Source organism: Battus philenor, unplaced genomic scaffold (assembly GCF_028537555.1).
Source record: "Battus philenor isolate CCGP_79_NKW_IND1 unplaced genomic scaffold, ilBatPhil1.0.hap1 SCAF_4, whole genome shotgun sequence".
Lineage (NCBI taxonomy): Eukaryota > Metazoa > Arthropoda > Insecta > Lepidoptera > Papilionidae > Battus > Battus philenor.
The window spans coordinates 14,057,708-14,079,900 of NW_027181704.1; positions in this window are offsets into that span (position 1 = coordinate 14,057,708).

The following is a 22,193-nucleotide window of genomic DNA, read 5'->3' on the forward strand; positions in this document are numbered from 1 at the left end:
AGACAATTAGTGTTATAAAATATACACATATTTTTGAGTACTACGAATCGAATAAACGATCTTCTGTAACTTCCTCTCACTAGTCTATAACTTCCCTGAATAAAATTATTTAATTTTTAATCTCAAAAACTGAATTTCATTAAACTAAGTTCCATATAATGATTTGGAATGCATCTTTGAGACATCATCTATTCTTTTGAGTTTTCCTGTATTTAGGAATATTAAAAAGTGTGCATCTGTAAGAACGTATCTTGCAAACAAATGTAGAAATTCTTGCCTTTGAAAGACGAAAGCAAACTTTAGCCAATACACAGATTCAAAATATGTAGTACGGGATAAAAAAATCTATGACTGATACATATTTTGATGCTAATTTCTAATTGGAGTAGAGTACATAGTACTACAGTAGTACAATAGTATAGTAGTATAGGACCATAACAAAATTGCACTTTAAAACTATAGCGGCGGTACTACATTATTGTAGTATAGTAGTGCATTAGTATATTGGCACAGTAGTACAGGAGTACAGGAGTAGGGTTATAGGGTTGTTACTAAAGATTTTTAAATACCAAATGGTTTTTTGAAAATCGCCATTCTAAGTTCCCAGTGTTTTACCCATAATACTTGTTTTACTTTTATATTCTGTTGACGAACAAAAATGCGTAAATAAATAAATAAAACTATTTTAAAAATAGAACCGACTTAAGAGATAAGCATGATTTTCATTTTTATCTTATTCATATCTCATTATTTGTTACGCGTTTCTTATGTTGTGTGCTGTATTAATATTGCGTTATGTATATAATGTATTAGAAAAATAAGTTTATTGGATTCTTTTTTAGAAAAGAAAGAAAGAAAGGAAGGGTCATTGTTTGCTAACAATTATTGCAGGTAATTTATACATTACCAAAATTATTAAAATCATTACAATCAAAGTATTATAAAATATTAAATGTTTCAACAATGGGAAACCTTAGTCGGCTATGTATTGCCGTACTACAGCGCTGATTTTCAGTAAGAATTATTTAATGGCGTTTTGAGAGAGAAAAAATATTTATAAAACTTAAATAAAATATAATATCAAAATATACAAACAGAATAAAATATATAATGTCCTTTATGTACCATAATACCACACTATGATTGCTAACTCGTCTGCAAAGCGAAGCGATTATGGTATGTAATAATAATAAATTTATTTATCAATGTACAGAAATACCTACTAGAAAAGGTGATATAAATAATACATGTACTATTGATATCCAGCCATAGATTTGGTGGAGTCTTTGGTGGAGGCCTAAACCATACAGTGGACGTCTTTCTGCTGAAGCGACCAGTGATCGTTAAAATTTAACAGCCTTGGAATAAAGTCGTTTATATTTCTGACACACTGTGGTTGGACTACGCGTATATCTATATTTATATATATATCTGATCTATATTTATATATATATCTGATATTTTATACATTGAAAACATTAGAAAGCAAATGATAAAACAAATCAAAAATTTAGGTACAATATTTTATATTTACGTATATGTTTTTACAGTTGATATTCTCATTAGTCATACAGATTTACTACCGACGACGTCTTTCAAACTATATCGCTATGTTTGTACAGTGTTGCTTAAATGCAGACAGGCGTCATGTTTACATATATTAATATTGTTTAAACTACTAATTGTAGTAAACATAAGAATGAAGCATATGTGCAAAGATAAGCAGTGCTTATTATTTTGTTATTGTAGTCAGGTATAAGATAGTTTTCAATATGATTTGACACATGAGTAACAAATTTAATAAGTTAATAAGCATTACAGATTATATTAACTTCTATAAAAGTATTTTTACGACTATGGATTCTGGATAGGGAGACGCAGACTTCCCGAAAATACATTTTCTAGTATTCTAGAGTTCAGTCAACGAAACTGGCAGCGAATTCGCCCATAGCAGCTCTTTTCTCTGCTGTTCTAACTATTATGAGTCTTCTTCTTTTGCACTTTCCTTCAGGATGAAGACTGATTTGGAATGCCCCCGGAAATGCAATGTATCGGCTTTTATAGTCGTCAACAATATTGAATCGTTCATTTTAGTATGTAATATTTTGGATATTTGGAAGTTTTAAATTAATGATATTGTCAATTTTCTTGTAAGACAACTTTAGTATTAAACCTAATGGATTTTAGTTATACCAACTTCTTGAATCTTCTCTAAGCTTTTTTTTGTGTTACAACTATAATGACGCTTCCTGCCTTCGTGACAGTATTTTTTTTTTCAAGTTCTGGTCATGTTATGGGAAAGAATGATATAAATATAACAATTAAAATGATACAATGTTAATAATAAAACAATACTTTAAGGGTGAAATTGAACAGGTACCTACTTAGTCTCTTTGTTTCATCTTCGACCACATCAGGCGTGTTGGTGAAAGGAAAGCGTTAATTTTTTTTACTTTCTTACACAAACTAGATCTCAAATTATACATCCTTCTCTGGATATCCATTCTTTTTTTATTACATCCCTGCTATTGGACTTTTCTCGCAGCTTTACCTTGTTTGGGACATGTTTTTTTTTCTCTTTAATTAATATTATTATATCATATATATATTTTTTTTATTTTATACTCTTCTGTCATTCCTCTTAACATCTAATTTTCCTCTTTTCTCATTCTACAGTTTTCTTTCATTATTTTCTAAACTAATTTCCGTTCACACATCACTTTACTTCCTTCGCCTCGTTCCTGAAATATCACAGAATTATCACATTTGTATATTTGTTTATGCTATTTTACATTTTGACCCTCCTTATGCTCATTATTACCATTTGTCACAGATCACCATTTCTTTGTTATATGTTTTATTTTCTCAACGTTTTATTATAATTCTACTGCTTGCTTACTCGATGGATTACCAAACTTGTATTTATTTTATTTATTTTTTGTGACATCCTTCACTATTCTTGCAGAACTCGAGGAATGCTGGCCCATCGTTGTCTCCCGTTAGTGAGGCGATGTGTTTCTCGCTTTTCTTTTTAATTAACTTGCATACGGAGTCGCATCGAAGTCCTTGAAATCAAACCGTTGACGTCATTCATTAACAAAAAAAGTTATGTTAAGATGTAAAGCCAATGTACGAAAAAGAAACTTTATTTTTGTAAATATTCTTTGCTTATTATTAAGAAATAATTGCAATAATTAAGTTCCGTAGGATTTTCGATAGTTCCTTCTAAGATACGAAGGATGACCACCGAGAGTGTTTTAGCGGGCAGGAATCTTTGATAACTTTATTCTTCCCCCTTAAATCAGGGTATCTTGTGTCTATGCAGAAGATTACCCTTCTGAAAGTAAAAATAATAAATCAAAATAAAATTGAGCGGTTATCACAATTCGTGGATATTTTTAAAAAGATCAAAATAATTTTAAATAAAACGCCACGTTCATGGTTTGTATTCAGGTTAGAGCAATGGCTTGAACGTATGCCAAATTTAGAACTCGAATAAAAATAATAATTCTACACGATATGTTCGGGAGTTCGGGCGCGAGCCAAATTTTCAAGCGTACATTAATTGCGTTATAACTATAAAACAGTTAGCGTAACTTGTGAAATTATCGAGTTAACATGATGTTTTTCAAGGTGATGAAATGCTTGGTATTTTATATTCAATAACAATTTTAATAGCAGCACTATATAGCGAATAATAAAGGATATTTACATAATCTACAATTTATACAGACGAATTTTTTTGAACTATTACGTTTCTAATTTCTATAAATTTGGGCTCTTCTTTTGATTCTTTATTTGAAGTATTTTTGATTACAAAATCAAAAAAGAAAAATATTGGATTGACGAAAACCATGTGATACTGGATACTGCAGTGTCTTTAGAGTTAGCTACAAAACCACTTACACAAGTGTTTACTAGAAATCAAAAAAAGTGGATGATAATATGAAAAAAAAATGAGGGCCGAAAACTTCTGGAGTAGAAACCAGGAGCTTAGAGGTAGATGCGGTATGGGTTGGCCTCCGTTGGTAGACTGACGACACAGTCAAAGTCAAAGGAAGTAGCCGAATGCGGGCAACACATGACTGGTCATAGTGGCGAAATTTTGGGAGACTATTCTGTGACGTCATTGAACAAGGTTTCTTAAAAAAAGAATAAAATTTGATTTCAGTTTCAAATTATATTTTACTATTCTAGTATTATTATCGACTAAAGAAGTAGTTACTATAAATTTCCCATGTGTATAATAATTTTAAGAAACGTATAGGCATATACCAAATATATATATATATATATATATATATGTGAATAAAAGAAATAAGCAATGGAATACATGTTATGAATTTCGTAGATACGAAACCATAGAGTATAATTTAAAATCTAAGTGTGCAGCGCTCTAGCGGACGGAAGTGAAATTATCGATTTCGTTTTATTTGGTGCCAGTATCGGCTTGAATCGCCTTTAATGCAGTTCATTTTATCGAGAGCACTGTTCGCGTGAAGTGTGATTTATTGCCGTTAAATTATAGCATACTCCGATAAGCGGGACGTCCCATTTTAAAGCCCCGAACTTATTATTGGTCAGATATTTGCAGAAGAATTGTTAATACTATTGATTTATGCTTTTAGACGAGAGTCTAAATTACTACAGGATACTAAAATTTATTTGGTGTTTTTTTTTTTCAGAAATGTGTCTATATATTTAGCGAGTACTTAATAAAGATAGTCTAAATGCTACTAATGTTATCTATCGCCTTCATTTATTATAAAAGCCTTAGAGAATGGATACAACCTGTGATCAAACACGCAAACCTACCGTAATTAGATGATATTCGTATTTTACGTATTTTTAACTTTAAAGTAAAACAGTATTTTAACAACGAAGTTTTCTTTCTTGCTTTGTGAAAGTTTTAGAATATAATACATATGTCAAAATCCATAAATCAAGCCAACAGCCTAAAGCAGTTACTTCCAGAAAGCTATCCAACTATGCGGATCGATGACAAAGTCTAATAAAGGGAAAGTTCTGAATGTGGACAACGCAAGATTGGTCATCGTGACGATCTTTTGGGAATGCCTATACTTTAGAGTGGACGTCCATCGACTGAAAAGATTAAAAAGAAATTGAACAAACCTCAGTATGGCCTTGTACAATACTAAATTATACGTATGTATATAACAACGTAGACGGGCCATATTGTTGTCAAAGTCATCAAAGAAGCTGGATAGAAATCGCTTCCAACCGACTCTTTTAGAAATTGAGCAATGGACACCGTACAGCTTAGATGACAATAATACTTAATAAAACGTATGCTATTGTTGCATCTTCTTACTACTTCAAAGTTTATTTAAATACAGAATCATTCCCCTTACGTTCAATATTAAGTTTGGTAATAATGCGGTTTTTATTCATATAAATGAATTTAAAAAAGATTGTCATTATTAAAAATACAGATTTCATCCTTTACAGTAAACTTGGAATAATAAATAGTGTGGTATAGGTCAATACGTTCGTATGAAAAAATTACGCCATAATATCAATTCAAAACAAAAATCTGTTTCATAAAGTTTCTTAAGAAATAAAGTCTAACAAGCAAACCGCATATCTAAGCGTTTTCTTGCTCTAGCTTGGTCTATTCATGGACGAATGCGTCTAGAAAATACTTTGATAGAAGCTATTTAGTGCAGCGAAGTTCCATTTGAGCTGAAGTGAAGTATTCGCTTCATCTTGCAACAGATAAACATGATAAACAGTCTTATAACACGCATTAAATTGTATAGATGTCTGACAGTGTCAGCATATCATTTACTTATGCTAAGCCAGTGTGATGGCCCTTTCTGGGAAGTGCCTTTTGTCGTAACAATGGGAACATAATAAGGCATTACAAGGGAATGTTATAAGTCGGATTTTTTTTTAAAAAGCTTGCTGTTAGTTTTTTCATAATGACAAAAATATTTTTGGATATTTAATAAACTCCTAATAAAGAGACTTATGGTATCATTTTACATTTGTTTATGGGTTTTTAATGGACTATTGGAATAGCATTTAACAACTGTCTCGCTTTATTTAAAGTAATAACAAAGTCTACTATATTACATGCTGACCTAGAAGAAACCTTATCAATCTTGTTAATTCCAAGTTAAAATTACCTGAAAACAATGACACCGATAGGCCGTGTTAAAAAAGCAAACGCTAAGGGCGGTTTGAATCGATTTCAACTGTACATGGATGTAATGCCTTATCTTGAGCTGTCGTTGTATCTTTGTTTATATCGACGAACGTACAATTATATACCTTATTACCCATAATCATGACTGTCGTTGTATTTGATATATATGCGGTAGATGCGGCGACGGTACTCCACCCCACTAGGTAGATTGACGACATAGTTAAAATTGCCGGAAGTCGTTGAATCCGGGGAGCACAAGACTTTTTTTGGTTCCCTTTTTTCGGGGACCTTTCTTCCCCGGTCATATTGTTTGAAAAGGAAGTATTTAAAAATATTATTTAATCGTTCTTTTATTTATATTTTCTTTACTCGTCCTTCACGATATTTTATGTTTCTTACACTTTATCTTGTTTAAAATTTGTACAATTTTATACATTTTCTGTTCAATTCACAGGTCTTGAAAATGTCGCCTCTGTTTCTTAACCACATTATTCGATATCATAGTTTGGTAATAATTTATTTGAATGATCATTGAGGCGATCTTTGGCGAAGGATTATGCTTTGCAATGGGAGTCTATCATGATGGTCTTATAGAAGAGATTTCTGTACAGTGTTTTTTAGATAAAAGACAACTGAAGTACCGTAACCAACACTAAAATTATTTTTGGAAAATATAGTCTTAACCCTTAAATGCCTGAATTTTTTATTACTTCCGAATAAATTATATTGGATAGGAAAATTTATAAAGATTATGGGAAAAATAAAGAAAAAAATCATAATAATATAAATAATATTTTATTTCAAAAAATATTGTTGATACACATCTACATTAAACACACCAAGTAATTTGCAAAATACACAATTATTATCAAAATTATAACATGAAAATGTTACACTTAACTTTTTTTTTTTAGAAAAAATTTTTCTTTGTATCTTCCGACACTTTTTTGCAAAAACTGATTGTAATAGCCGCGGGAACCAGTGTAATAAATGTTTGGCGGCAAACATATGAAATACGATTTTTTTTAAAAACTTCCTGTCAATATTTGGTTTTTGCGTTCATAAATCAACGTGTAAATATCAAATTTAATTAAAAAGTAAAATAAATACACCTCAGGACAAAACGTAATGAGCCATAGGCTATTAAAGCGTGCGATGTAGATTTACATCACCATGCATTTAAGGGTTAAATATTTTAATAAATTTTCTTAGCAACTATTTTTCTTTAACGCCAACTACTAAAGCATTAAATAACGGTGTGTACTAAAAACATTGTCTGCGCTTTCGATATCAGAAATGGATAAATCGTATTATACAGGCTGTTGCGAATCATCTTGACGGAATTAATTAATGATCTTATCAAAACATGAGAAATTTCTCTCATTATTTTAAAAATAGTTAAAGAGTACTTGTCATCACCGCTACGGTAAATACTCACCTGTTTGATTTACTTAATAATACACATCATAAATACCCAAAATACAAACACTCGTCAAAACTCGTGTCTATACCTGTCGGTAAACATTGTTTCAATTAAGAACACGCGTTCGATTTGATCAATATAGGGCAGACAGACAAAGTTATATTAAAACAGGAGTTTCGTTTGCTATACGATGTATCAATAAGATAATTTTAAATATAAGTTCTGAATTCACACAAACATAACCGAAAATTATGAAAAGTAGCCGAAGGGGCAAGCGGAGACAGAAAAGTTTGAATACAGCTCGTTAACACGCATAAACATAATTCAAAATAAACACAATTGTTATCAATGAAAATATAAGAAGTAAAAATTCTTTCAAGAAAAACTTGCGAAAAATGTTTACCAACATTTACGTAATTCCAGTAATTTTTTACATATACAAAGTAAAAACGGGATCAATAAATCACATAAAGTAAGATCGCGGGTAATTACTGAATGCGAGCAGCACGAGATCTGTCATCATAGCCGTAGTCTTGTGCCTTGCAAAGGGTGTCCATTGGCTGAAAAGAAGAAGTAGAAATCAGATGTGTAGTATATAGAAAAAAAACTGAAGAATATATATTCTGAAGTATAAGGTTTTTTATTGAAATAAAATAATTGTAAATTTAGCTAAAATATTGCCGTTTCAGCCCATATACGCCCCTTGCACGGTATAGACCTCCCCCAAAGACATCTGAGGGAGAATATACCATAATCACCACGCTTGACAGGTGGGTAGGCAATCACAGTGTGGTATTATGGTACGCAGAAGATGCTGCTGGCCTATGCCCTTGAAATTTGTTCATGAGCAGTGGAAAATCTATATATTAATGCCCCGCGTTAATTATATAAGAATATATCCCAGGAATCGAACCCCTGACTTTCATCGCAAGTCTCTGTTCTCTACCCCTGGGATATCACTACTCTTTTAAAATATATGCAATTATAACATGTATATATATATATATATATATATATATATATATAATTCGACTCGAAAAGTGACTTCTTTTCATAACAACAAATACTTATTCTTTTGATGACATCATATATAGAGAAAATATTTAAAAAATTCAAGTCATGTTAATCTGCACAAAAGGGTAAAAGACTTGTCACTCAATCGCTCTCCAAAATCTACTCTACAACCACCAAAGTTTCACCCCAAAAGCTATTCACCATTTCAGCTATAAGACGTCCACTGTTGGTCCTAGTTCTTCTAGGAAACGGCCTCCATAGTCATTTGTTTAGTTCATCAGAAGACCACGTGTCCACCTTATAATTGGTCGATCTACATGAGATAAAAAAGATCAAATATATTTAAGTATTATTTTGAAAATCAAAATAAAACATCATCCGAACGCATATGTTAAGATTTTTATACATCGAAAGAAAATAGGTTTACAGAATTGAGGTCGAAGATGGCCACGCGTATGGCGTCATTCCCAAATCCAATTTCCTTCGACTAGTTATTTGGACAACTTTTTTTTTCTTATGTTAGATTAGAATTGTGACATCAGATTCCTTGACCTAGTGTTACTCATTATATGTTATTTTCTATGAATGTTTGAAATGCGTAGTTGTGAGATATACTTTTGTATTGTATACCAATTATTTATTGACTTTATTACAATTAATATTTTATAATAATATTGCAACAACCATTATTATTTTTTAACAATCTATAGGATGATTGTTTATAAGTGTAAAAGCTTGTAAAATAGGTAAATATATAGCTTATTTGTCAGTAAAAATCTTTACAGATTTTTCACTTATTTCCAATCACCCGGTTCGAAGTCATCAAGTTATTTTTTTTCTTTCAGGATACTACAGGCAAATAATTTCTGGCAGTATATAGTCTTCAGGGACAAATTGTAAATTGTAATTAATCTCTAACACGAAGTAAACTGAAATAAAAAAAACTCTTTTTGTTGCAATACGTTAAGTAATTTATTATTTCTGAAATCATCCATTTCTAAGTTAGGTTTATTTTATGCAAAAAGACAGCAAATAAGTAGTATATTCATGTTTTAAATATATTATGCCTATAATTAATCAACTTGCTTATATCGATTCTATGTGGTTTCCACAAAGAAGCATAAATATGTGTACTAAAGTTTAAAGCTTCGTTATAACAGACTTACGAAGGAAGTTCGTCACTTCTCACAATATTGTTTTACAAATTAATAACTTGTAATTTGTCTTAAAACCGCCCTAGATTTGCTTACACCAAAGCGACATGTTCCTGATTTTATATTTAAAAATCCTGTGAGGTATAAAGAGGCTTTGTTGTTAATAACCTGATGCATAAACACAACGGCCTCCTCGTTTCGTCAATGACAAAGAACAAAGGCCTTCGATCAAGACTTTAATTTGGGGAAATAGGAATAAACATCGTCATGTAATCACAGTGGAATTCTAATTTAGATAGATCGCAATCACAAATTCGAGTGGATTTAAACAGTCCCGCTCTCTTGCATTTCATTAAAATGTAAATAACTCTGTAATTTACTTTCGGACCTGTGTTTATGGCGCATAAATAACAAGTGACAGAAATAGATTTGTCGATCTAATGTGAGTTGATGAGTTTAAGTAATGTTGGAAATATATGTGAAATATAATAAGATGGAATAATAATAAATGAATTGGCTTATAATTATTCGTAATTCCTTATTATTACTTTAGGAAGTCATGCACATATCGGCCTTTGGAAAGACACAATCGGCTTATTTCGGCTTCGTAGAGCATTATCTCTGTCCCACACTACCTATGGGACGTTTTGTCAGTCAGACAGAGATAAGGCTCTACGAAGCCGAAACTAGCCGATTGTGTCTCCCCAAAGATCGATGTGCAATATTTATCGCCGGGTATTTTAATCAACGTGTCGCACCGTGTTGCAATGTGTCTCACACATCACCTTATTTAATTAATCAGAAAAATTATTTAGGTACCATAATAATCTCGCACTTATTAAACCAAAAACAAAATTTAGAAAAAAATTACAAAGAAAACCTTCATTCTTTTTCTATCGAACTATATCCACGCTTTCCTTTCAGCGACGTAAATAGTTTAATCCCCAAAGCATTTTTGTTCCGTTTTTCCTGAACTCATTCAGTATTCATTGGTCCATGAATACTCTTTAATGTGTTGCGGTCAGCATTTACTACTGTTTGTTAGAATAACATATATTTTTTTCAAGTAATAAACAGACTGCTTATTTTATTTCTATAAGGCGTTTCTCGTGGCTTGCGATGGGTCATATAAGAAGTCATTGAGAGAGTCTATGCACGGAGTTTCGCACCCGTTTTTAGTGAGCGGCCGCCAGCTCCCTAACCGCGAACAGCGTGGGAGAACTGTGTTTGGATCTGGATCCCTCCTCGGCTGTGATCCACGCTGCCGTCCCAAGCCGCATGCACACATCAGGAAAACATCCTTACACAGCTCTACACGGGTAGAGCTCTCTGCGTTGCAGTTGTGTAATTCGCATTGTTTGCCGCATGCGCATTTATCAGCCTTTTGGCGGGCGGTGCACTTTATTGCACGACTACTGCTACATAGCGGAAGTAGCTATATATCAGTCCTTTTCTTACTTAGGATGAACTTCCGCAAAGTAACGCCTGAATTCATTAGATATTTGAAGTAAGGTCTAAAATATCCAGATTTAAAATAGTAATGGTCTTAATTAAAGCTACCGTTTGAATGTTGAAATAGACAAGACATTCTAAATAACACATCAGTACTTAATTATAAGGATTCTCCATTTGACCCTTTTTTCTAACAAAGTTTGACTATACTGGTATTTTTTTCTAGACAGACAGTATAACAATTATGTATAAATTAATAGAATTAATACAGCATTAGACAATTGTTTTGTGTAATGTAACAGCTAGTAACTTAAAAAAAATTATTGTTTCAATAAATATTGTTTTTTCCTCAGAGATTTGAAATATTTCGAAACATATAGCCGTTATTGAGAACATAAATTTCTTTATTTTTGGATACTCCATTGACGCTTTTAGTTACTTAGTGTCTCTTGAGTGCGAATGAATGTATTACTTTATTTGTTCAATACTACAAATGTATCTACCGATTTAGGTTTTTACACAAACGTTTATTTTTAGAAATCAAATATTAGAGGGTTTCACCGTGAGAATTGAACCATTTTCCTGCGATTTGTAATAGAGTCTATGGTCTTTTGCTTTATATTTCTGCATGTAATATTACATCACAATTCTATCGGAATCGCTATACCTCGTCTTAAATAGTTACTTAGATCAAGACATTTTTTTGAATTTGTACCACAAATGCATATATATAAAGCCGTCTGTAAAAACATCAACATAATTTATTTACATATCATAATAACGAAATAACAATGTTGTATATCAAAAACCATTGCAATAAACACTATATGTTTGAATTTTATTTCGAAGATTCCTGTGAATTATATATAGCTAAAACTGGACCATGTCTCTTCGATAAGGTAGTCTATAGGAGATATATTCGTACTCCGTTTTTAAATTAAGCTTTTATTTCCATACAAAATTTGTATGGAACCGCATTTGAACCAAGTAAGACAGATAAAGTGCTGATGTAACATTAATCTAATATATAAAATTCTCGTGTCACGGTGTTCGAACTTGAACTCCTCTGAAACGGCTTGACCGATTTTTACCAAATTTTATATGCGTTTTTAGTAGGTCTGAGAATCGGCTACTATCTATTTTTCATACACCTAAGTGATAAGGGTTGTTCACCCTTAATTTTTTTTTTTTTTGACGAAATTTTTGGGTGATTAATTTTGACGAGATTTTTTTATGATATAACATACAAAAATACATACAACCCTAAATTTTCACCCCTCTACGATCAACCCTTATTTTTAAATTGAAAATTTAAAATATTTTTTTTGCAAAACAACGTTTGCGGGATTAGCTAGTATCAGTATATTAGAGAATTTAAATGTAAATCATGACAACAAATAAATAAAGTAATAACAAACTCGAAGTTCGTACGCGAGGCTTAAATCGCGTAGTGTTTACGTAAGCGTAAAGTTATGCTAATCACAATATCCAAACAAAAAGTATACGGTTCGTTACGTATGAGGCGAATGTCAAACGCTACCTCTACGTGAGATATATAAAGCTAATATGCATAATATAAAGATAACTAGCTGATCCCGCAAACGTTGTTTTGCAAAAAAAAAATTAAAGTTTTTAATTAACAAATGTAAGATAAGGGTTGATTGTAGAGGGGTGAAAATTTGGGTTTGTATGTATTTTTATATGCTGTATCATAATAAAATAAAAACCAAAAAAATTGTCTAAAAAATTAAAAATAAAATTTAGGGGTGGACCACCCTTATCACTTAGGGGTATGGAAAATAGATAGTAGTCGATTCTCAGACATACTGAATACGCATGTAAAATTTGGTAAAAATCGGTCAAGACGTTTCGGAGGAGTTCAAGTTCGAACACCGTGACACGAGAATTTTATATATTAGATAATAGTGAAAGTAACACAATAGAAATTTCAAACTTAATTGAATGAACTGGTGATTTAGTGTTGCTTTTGAGATTGTTCGCTAGCATCTAGTTTGTTATAATCTTCTTTTCACACGATATACGCTCACTGAAAATCCTCTGGAAGCTTGTATTGTGTGCAGTGGCAATTTATGACAAGAATCGAACCCGTAACCTACGATCTCAAGTTTCAATCCTCTACCACCAGGCTACTACGTAGTACGGTGCATATCATTGATATATGTCAATCTTCGAAACTATGTTACTGACGTCAGTGTTGCAGATATAACTTAAAAAACTGCTGCTTTTATTTCTTCTCTCTTTTTTCTCAATTCAGAGCTTATTGTTAAGGTAACAGTTGCTCAACTAGCGATGGAGTGGATTAGACTTAGAACTTCTCTACGTGATGGAATCAGCAATGAGCCTGGCTGATTAGCAAATTGAAGTTGTAGAGCTAGGCTTTAAGTGTCTGTAGAGGAGACCATACACCCGCGAACCTAATGAAAAGTTCATCAACAAGATAGACGGATGACTTGATATACTGTTAAAGTCGTCAGAAAACACTTGATTTAAGTCGCTTCCGTCCTGTCGTATTGGAAATCGAAAGGGATGGCCAATTCCCAACAGTGGACGTTCTGCGGCTGAAATGATGCTGATGGTAGTTGTAACTAAACGACAGCACTTTTATTAAACATCTACTGCGTTTTCTTATCCGTAATAAACATATTTTTTTTAGTATACACTTTAAATATATTTATGATTATCTTGCGAATACTGGTTAAACGATAAAACTGAATTACCAAGCGCCAAGATATACCTCTTAATTATAAAGCATCTCCGATGAAAAGGCAAAAAATGGCAAATTTATAGTTTTTGTGCTAGACGTATTTAGCTAGGCGTGAATAGGGTTTGATTAATTAAAACTCCCGCCATTAGCGAGCGGATGTAATTTAATTGCTGCAGTCTATTTCTCTTCAGGGCAAAAGTAAAACGGGGTTAAGTTTTGTTTGTTGCCGGAGCACACGTCTATAGGCTGTCTGACGCACTGCATTATATTTTATTTCGCTGCGAATAACATTGTCTGTGGCACTTACGTATTATTATTTTTTTTAAATCATTAATGACGATCTCACAAATGGAGACTTTGCTCGTTTTATTTTTTATTTAATTTAATTTAATATTTATTGTACACGATAAGATAAATAATATACAGATACAATAATATACAGAAAAGTACAATGGGCAGTCTTATCACACAAGTTAATCTCTTACAGACAACCATAGTAAGGAAAAGATAATAGTACTTATAAAAGGTAGTTCAGTATTTTTTTAAATCAGAAATAGGCATGCAAGACAATTCAAGGAAAAACGTTTTTTCTTAAAGCCTTACGCCTAGTAATTCCACGATCAACATAGACCAACATAGTTAATAATATCAGATATAAAGTAAAATAATTAAAAACATAAACACAATTTGATAGATCGGCTAAACATACGTTTGATTAAAAAAAATATATTTTACAACTATAACCTCATTGCGTTTAGAAGATGACTATGAGAGGCAACTCACATATGCGTTCCTTACTCAACGGCGAAGAAGATGAAAGTCATAAAATTGATGTGGTATATATTACATATTTACAAAGAATATTTACATGTTTTTTAAACCAAACACCATTCAGCGACTGATTCCCTGATGGCGTCCATTAGTGTTTTAAAGTATTTAAATTCAAACGGGCAAGAACGGCTACGGTGGCAACTAATATAGATCATTCTCGTGCGAATGCTTGACACTATTATCACAAATACCGCCTGAAAGATACTGTGCTTTGTATTTTTAAGAAGTTGTTTTCAATGAATTGAGTATATCTAAGTTTTAGAGTTTATATGTAACAACGAATACGTTTTGATGTAGCGTAAGACATCCAACCATGGTGGCTCAAAGCTGTTGTTTGCAAGTTGCTTCCTACTAGTGCTATAGGAAAAGTTCCAAACGGAAAAGTATAGAAGGGCTATAGCTGAAATGACGACAATGATTATGATAGTAAATCTATTATATTTGTATTTATTATCTATGCAGTGACAATTAATTTTAGTTTTTTAAATATCTTTAGCACATATACGTGGCAAATATTTCAAAATTATGTATAGAAATATGTATAGAAGGGAACTATATCCAGCTCTAGATGTCCTGCGGCTGAAATGACGACATTGTTTATGATATTGAATCTATTACATTTGTACTTATTATCTATGCAGTGACAATTAATTTTAGTTTTTGAAATATCTTTAGCACATATACGTGGCATATATTTTAAAATTATGCGTTTGATTTTTTACATGCATTAATAATAGTTTGAGATCCAATATAACAACTTCATTGAAGTAAGTTATATAACGGATTTGATTGAATTGTAAGTTGTGAACATTTTATGTAGAGTGCTACAAATAATTTACATACATTTTTATGTCTTCGTATCGGCTCAAAAACACCCACTGAAAGGCAAAGGTCTCGCCCAAAGATATCCAACAGGAGATGTACCATAATCATCACTCTTGGCAGGCAGGTTGGCGATTTTCAAATTTTTTTTTGTATACGAGTATCTGCATAATTTAACATAATAAAATATGAAAAACTAAAAATATTCCACACCTTGTCTATATAATTGAACATAATATATTTATGGAACTTTACATATATTATTAATAAATATTGTCATATTTAAAAAGTTTCACAGCGTAACGTGTTTTATTGCAAAAGTTCTTCAATTTATTCTTGCAAGATGAAAATTTCCACGGAAACAGAATTATGGAATAAACAGGATATTGCATAAACTGAGCAGTGTTAGACATTTACCACATTCTGATAAATGTTACTGACATCAACACATGTGTATCTACATTACTTGATGGTAAATAGCAGAATAATTTAACATGTTATATATTGTAATAACATATTGTAACGTTTCATGTTAGCGTTCCATTTGTCCAAAATAAAAAATTTAACAAAAAAATATAAACGCAAGAAATGTCATATAATTAGTAATACAGTAAAAAAATTTTGAACACTTGGAGGGGTACCGTACATCTCAAATGGCGTGGGATTGTGGAAGCGTGCTATCGGCTCAAAGGACTTTTGTTTTTATAAAAGTTATTCCAATGCACCCGCCCACCAGGCACAAGAGTATAAATTCATTCCCCGGGAAAAGGACCCTGGCCTCGGTGGCATTCACTAGCTAAGTGACGTCTCACGCACCGACGCACACTCTTTGTGTCGGTTGCGTTCACCAGCTATATGACCTCACATGCGTCAGGGCTAATTCGAATTTACGTTATAAATTTTCGTCTCGGTTCTTCAACTTCATTATCGGAGCATCTTTAAATCCACGCTACAATCTTTATATAGTCTCGCATTCCAACGCTCATTTTATTATTAAAATAACTTTCTTCTTCTTTTTTGTGAAATCTATTTGTATCTTGTGCCTCGAAAACATCCTACCGGCGCTCTCCTTATAGGCAGCAGGTCTACCAGGCCTGACCAGTCCTGGGAGATGCTTACCACTTGCTTACCACCGCCATCATGGGAATACCGACATGCGGTGTAAAATCGGACCAGATCTTCTGCTCACTACCTTATTAATATATTTTCTTCTGTGGCCGAGTTCGCTGTTTCTTTTCACCTTCCACATCTTGGGCAGGCTATAAATAAGCAACCAGTTCAAGGAGGTCATTGCTATTACCACATTTTACAATTGTGCCTACAAGCATATATTTTGTAGCTATAAAGGTTTTTAAAATAATCCCTCAATGATATAAAAGTATCATATTTGTTAGAAGACGAAGATTAGTATAACGAATAATCAATATTTGATATAACATCGCACTATAGTATGCGGAACAAAGGACCTTTGTCTTTGTAACTTAATAAAGAGATAATGCGTAATTGAGGGTAACTTAGTTATCTTGTTCCTCTTTAAATATAGTACCGCAGACGAATTGAGTTGTAACACTGTCGGCAAATTTAGTAACTCCACTTACATTATTCAAATTATTGAGAACAGGAATTTCTAACTACCTTAAGTTATATTCATCTAGTAACTTTACACACAGTTGGTAAAGTTTACACTTATTTTATAACATCGAATAGTGAATTTATTGCTTATTAGAGCTTATTATATATTAATACGATCTCTCTCCTCTATATAAGTCATTCTTAATTATGGCTAATAGTTTTCGCTAATAATATAACGAGATAATTATATAATAGTAGAGTTGTAGTCCAGAAGTAGATGACTGAAACTAGCAATGATTAGTCGTGGGTTCGATTCCAAAGATACAGTCTCAGACAATATAATCTAGGATGGAACGATACTAATGTGCTTTCTTTTTAATATTCCTAATTAAAAAGATCGTTTAATAGAATACCGTTTTCCTTATCATAAGCATAGTGTTAACAAACTTATTTATCTTATTAATATACTTGTTTATTTTAAAAAAATATATTTTAAATATATTGATTTTTTTGGTCAACACATTTTTAAATAAACTTAACGAAAGCTTTAAAAATATACGAGTGAAGTAGTTGATATTATGAGATATACTTGATGATAGGTTCATGGAGCAGTGTTAGCTTAGTGGTCGTAAGTCACGGGTTCGATTTCCGGGATACAATCATATATAATTCATACTTTGTGTATTGATTATACAGGATTGCCACTCATAAAGAGTTTCCGGGTGATGGGCAGCAGTATCTCCTGACAGTTACATTTTTTTTTCAATTTGATTACCACAGAATCCTTAATTTCTCTAGGATATAGTCTGTCAACAAAATGTTAAAGCAATAAAGTTTATATAAGTCTTAAACGTAACAGAATAACATAAAAAATAAAACAAATTTATGTTTTGGGTTACCAATACATACTTAGCGGTATAGATTACACATATTGTCTATTAATTTTATTACTTTTCTTTTTAGAATAATATGAAATTAATACTCTGTCATACATAATAAACTGTCATGTACAATACATAATAAACTGTCATCTTCACAACACAAAGCTCAGAGCACAATTCGTAAACAATTTTATTTCAAATTGTATAGTGTATTCTCATAAAAAAAAATACTATTCTATCAAGAATATTGTAAAAATATCATATAAATAACCATTTTAATCGATATAAATGCAATGGCAATTAAAAGTGTCGATTATATTCTAACATTAATCGATTCCGTGTCTCCGTGCAGATGAAAAGGATTATTCGATTCAATTTAGTGGCACAAAACGTAACGTGCAATAGCGGCTTTGAAAACATTTAAACGGTTTCATACAAATGACTAAATGATTAGTGCATGTGTACTGAATAAAGACACACAAATTTTCTAAGTTTGAGTAAGTGGTTATTGACCCATAAAATTCTTTATGAAACCTATGGTTTTTAAAATATATTTATTAATAATACAAATTATTAATTTGCAATCTTATTGGAAAGAGGATTAAAATTAGCTTAGTTAGCAAATCTTTATACTGAAAATCTATACGCATTAACTATAGGATGTCAGATTTCTGAACATTATTTTCCATAGGTTAAAAGTATGTCAAATAATATTTGTGTGCTAATATGTACACTGTAAATAAGTTCATAGAAGTTAGCCCACTTTGAAAATGATCTGTTCGCTTCTAAAATATTTCAATGTTTACGAAATATATAATTTTATATGATTAAAAAAATGCATAGGTTTGACGCAGTTATCGTCGAAACAGATGGCAGAAGTAAAAGATAAAGAGTTTATAAATTTTGGATATTGAAATGTTTAAAATCAGCGTCTTAAAATTTCACATAAAACATTTTTGTTATTATTATTACGTATTTTATTTAAATATAATTCGTAATTCTGTTACTTTAATCTCAAATATCGTCTATCTCTGGTGTACATGTATTGTAATTAATGCAGAATCTTCATATCGGCCATCAAAATACTAGGGACTCTGTTCTCAATTACGTTACCTTGATAAAAGCTTTTAAATATTTCCTATTAAAATTATCTATTTATGAAAGAAAATGTCTCTTCGAGGTACATGTAAAAAAATGTAATTTTTTAACCATTCTACCATTTTGGAGGTTGGTTAGCGATCGTAATCTGGTATTATGGTACGCAGAGGATACAGCTCCCCATCCTTTGGAAAGTTTTTTGTAAATAGTGGCAATCCTACATAATTAATATACAAATTATGGATTATCTTAGATTGCATTTCGAGAATCGAACCCACTATCCACGACTGCAAGGTTTAGTCGTCTACCACTGCTCGATCGACCTATCAAGTAGTATCAACCACATACTTCACTTAACTACTTAGTAAGTATTTTTATAGCTCTCGTTGTATTAATTTTAAAATATGTTACTAAAAAAAAAGGTATCTCGTTCAAATGTTTATTAAAAAAAGAAACAAGTGCCCTAATTACATAAACAAATTTGATAACACCCTACTTAAGATAAGGTAAAAGATGTTCCATTAAACGAACCATTTAATTAAGAACTTTAAAAAGAAAGCACGTCCGTACCGTTCCATCCTAGATTATATTAGCTGAGATGTCCTTTAATCTCGTAACAAAAATAATTTCTCTAAAAAAAAAAACAGAAGCCGACAGAGATTCAATCAAAAGATACGAAAAAAAATATTATAATAGTTTTTATTCGGTTAGAAACTTTAAATTTGATTTTACAAAAATAGCATAATAATTATATACTACCTTTTTTACCATTTTATGTACAGTTTTATACATTAAAATAAGTACGAACTTTATGAAGTGCATATAAACAGGTTTATTATAGTTATACGAGTAGGAGTACGTTTACTAAGTCTTCCCATTAATATTGTTAAAGAGAAATACTACATATTTTTACGTAGCATTTATTACTATTACCTTAAAAATAAATAAAGCTTATTTGAGGTGTGGCCTGTTGTAAATAGCAGCACGTATTCTTTTTATTGTTCTAGAATATTCTTTACTGCCAAACGGGACGACGATTTAGGGACTCCAAATAATCAGTGCGTTTAGAGTAAGCCCTACTCTCTAAAAATGATAATAAGTCATAACCCAGTAAGATCAGGACCGGGCTATGATCAAGACTAGATGAAGGCCAGTCTTTAGCTATGAATAAATCCGGAACGTTCTTTTCTAACCAAGATTGATAGTATCGATCTTCATGACCCGGCGCTGAATTTTGCTGAAAAGACTATTATTAACCAATTATGGTCTTTTCAGTCGTCGTGTTTTTAATGAGCTCTACTGCTTTCTCAAAAATGATATCTTGATAATCAATTATATCTATGGCAGCATATATCATAATGCCACACTAGGGAAGCGAATTAGTGGTAGAAGTGTAATATAATAGTAAGCAGTAGACGCTGCTGCCGATTCCGTGGAAACATGTAAGCAGTGGCATTCCTATATAATTAATACGTAGAGTGTCAATTGCATAAGTTTGTATTCCGGGAATTAAACCCAAGACCTAATATCGCAAGTCTTAATACTCTACAAAGTCTTTCAAAGAAGTATTGGAAACGAGGAACAACTTCAGGGACAATTTAAAGAAGAGAGACAGAAAGGAAATATCGCTTACATAAACTATGATAAACTTGTAGTGAAAAAAACATCAGACAAAAACAGAGAAAAAAGAAAGAGGGGTGAGTCGAGCTCCCCAAACACGCCAGCGCAAAAAAAGCGACCATAGAAAATGAATCTGTACTACCACAAGCAGGCAGCTCAACAAAAGAAAAAATGAAACCAAGCATACTTAAATACGTTAACAGTGGGAGATCAGCCTCACCTGGTGAAACAACAAAAAACTAGCGACGGGCATAGGCACCTGGAACCAAAACACTAGAAAAACCACAACTCTGTCAAAACTAACTAACAAAAACAGCATCCTAATCCGGCCGGTCACCGTGGGAGAAGTAGACCGAAACCCTCCAAACACAAATAACAACAACGACAACATATCATGTAGTTTACAGACACAAACGCAACTAAACACAAATCAAGTTTTTGGAGGAGGCCTATGCCAACAGGCACACTGAAATTAGAGACATACTTTAAAAATAAATTTAGTTTTAAAATGTGTAGGAATAGATTATTTTGTAAATACTAATTTCGGAATAAAGGGCTTTATTATTATTATTATTAATACTCTACCACTGAGTTACCAATGTGTTACTCAAAAAGTGATTATTTAGAATAAATTATTGCCGTTATTATTTAAAAATAGAAAATGGTATTTGTAAAATAAATAAACCTTCGAACCCGAGTAGGCATGCAACCCTAGACTACAATTGTTGATTGTAATTTATATTATGAAACAATGTGCAAATCCATTGCAAGTGTTACGCAGACGGCTAAAGCATGTAGGTACGAATACATTTAAACCATGACGCCTAATAACAGTTGCAATTAAAGCAATTAATAGTATAACATTAATTTTACAACGTTAACCGCATACACTGAAATCCTTAATAGATTTGTTTAGTAAGCTTCAGAACTATGTTCTGTTATTAACTATAGTAGACTCTCAAAAATTATTATAAATAGATAACAAATAAAAATAACCATAAAATATTAATATCATTTACAGTATAACTTAATTCACACCTTTGAGTCGTTTATTGAGTCCAAGTCTTAATTGTTAGTTTAAATTCTGGGAAAGTCTGGCAGTATTTTACACCAGGAAAGCTTTTAAGTTTTTACGTACTATAACTCTATAAGTAGATGGACGGTCATATGAAGAATATGGGAGCCTTCTGTGAGATGAATCGGCGAAGACCAGCTCAGCATTGGACTCCATACAGAGATGAACCATGAGGCTGATTAGTAAAGATGCTTTGGTGAACGCTTAGCTTCAAATCTTGGAGCATCAGCGAAAAGTTGCCAGTTTATCTGTATTCTCCAGACTGCGTGTGTGTTTTAATTTAGATCAAAAACAAAATGCATACTCAAAAAAACATCGATGAAAATGTTCTCTTAATTTGTGTTATTATTAAAATGA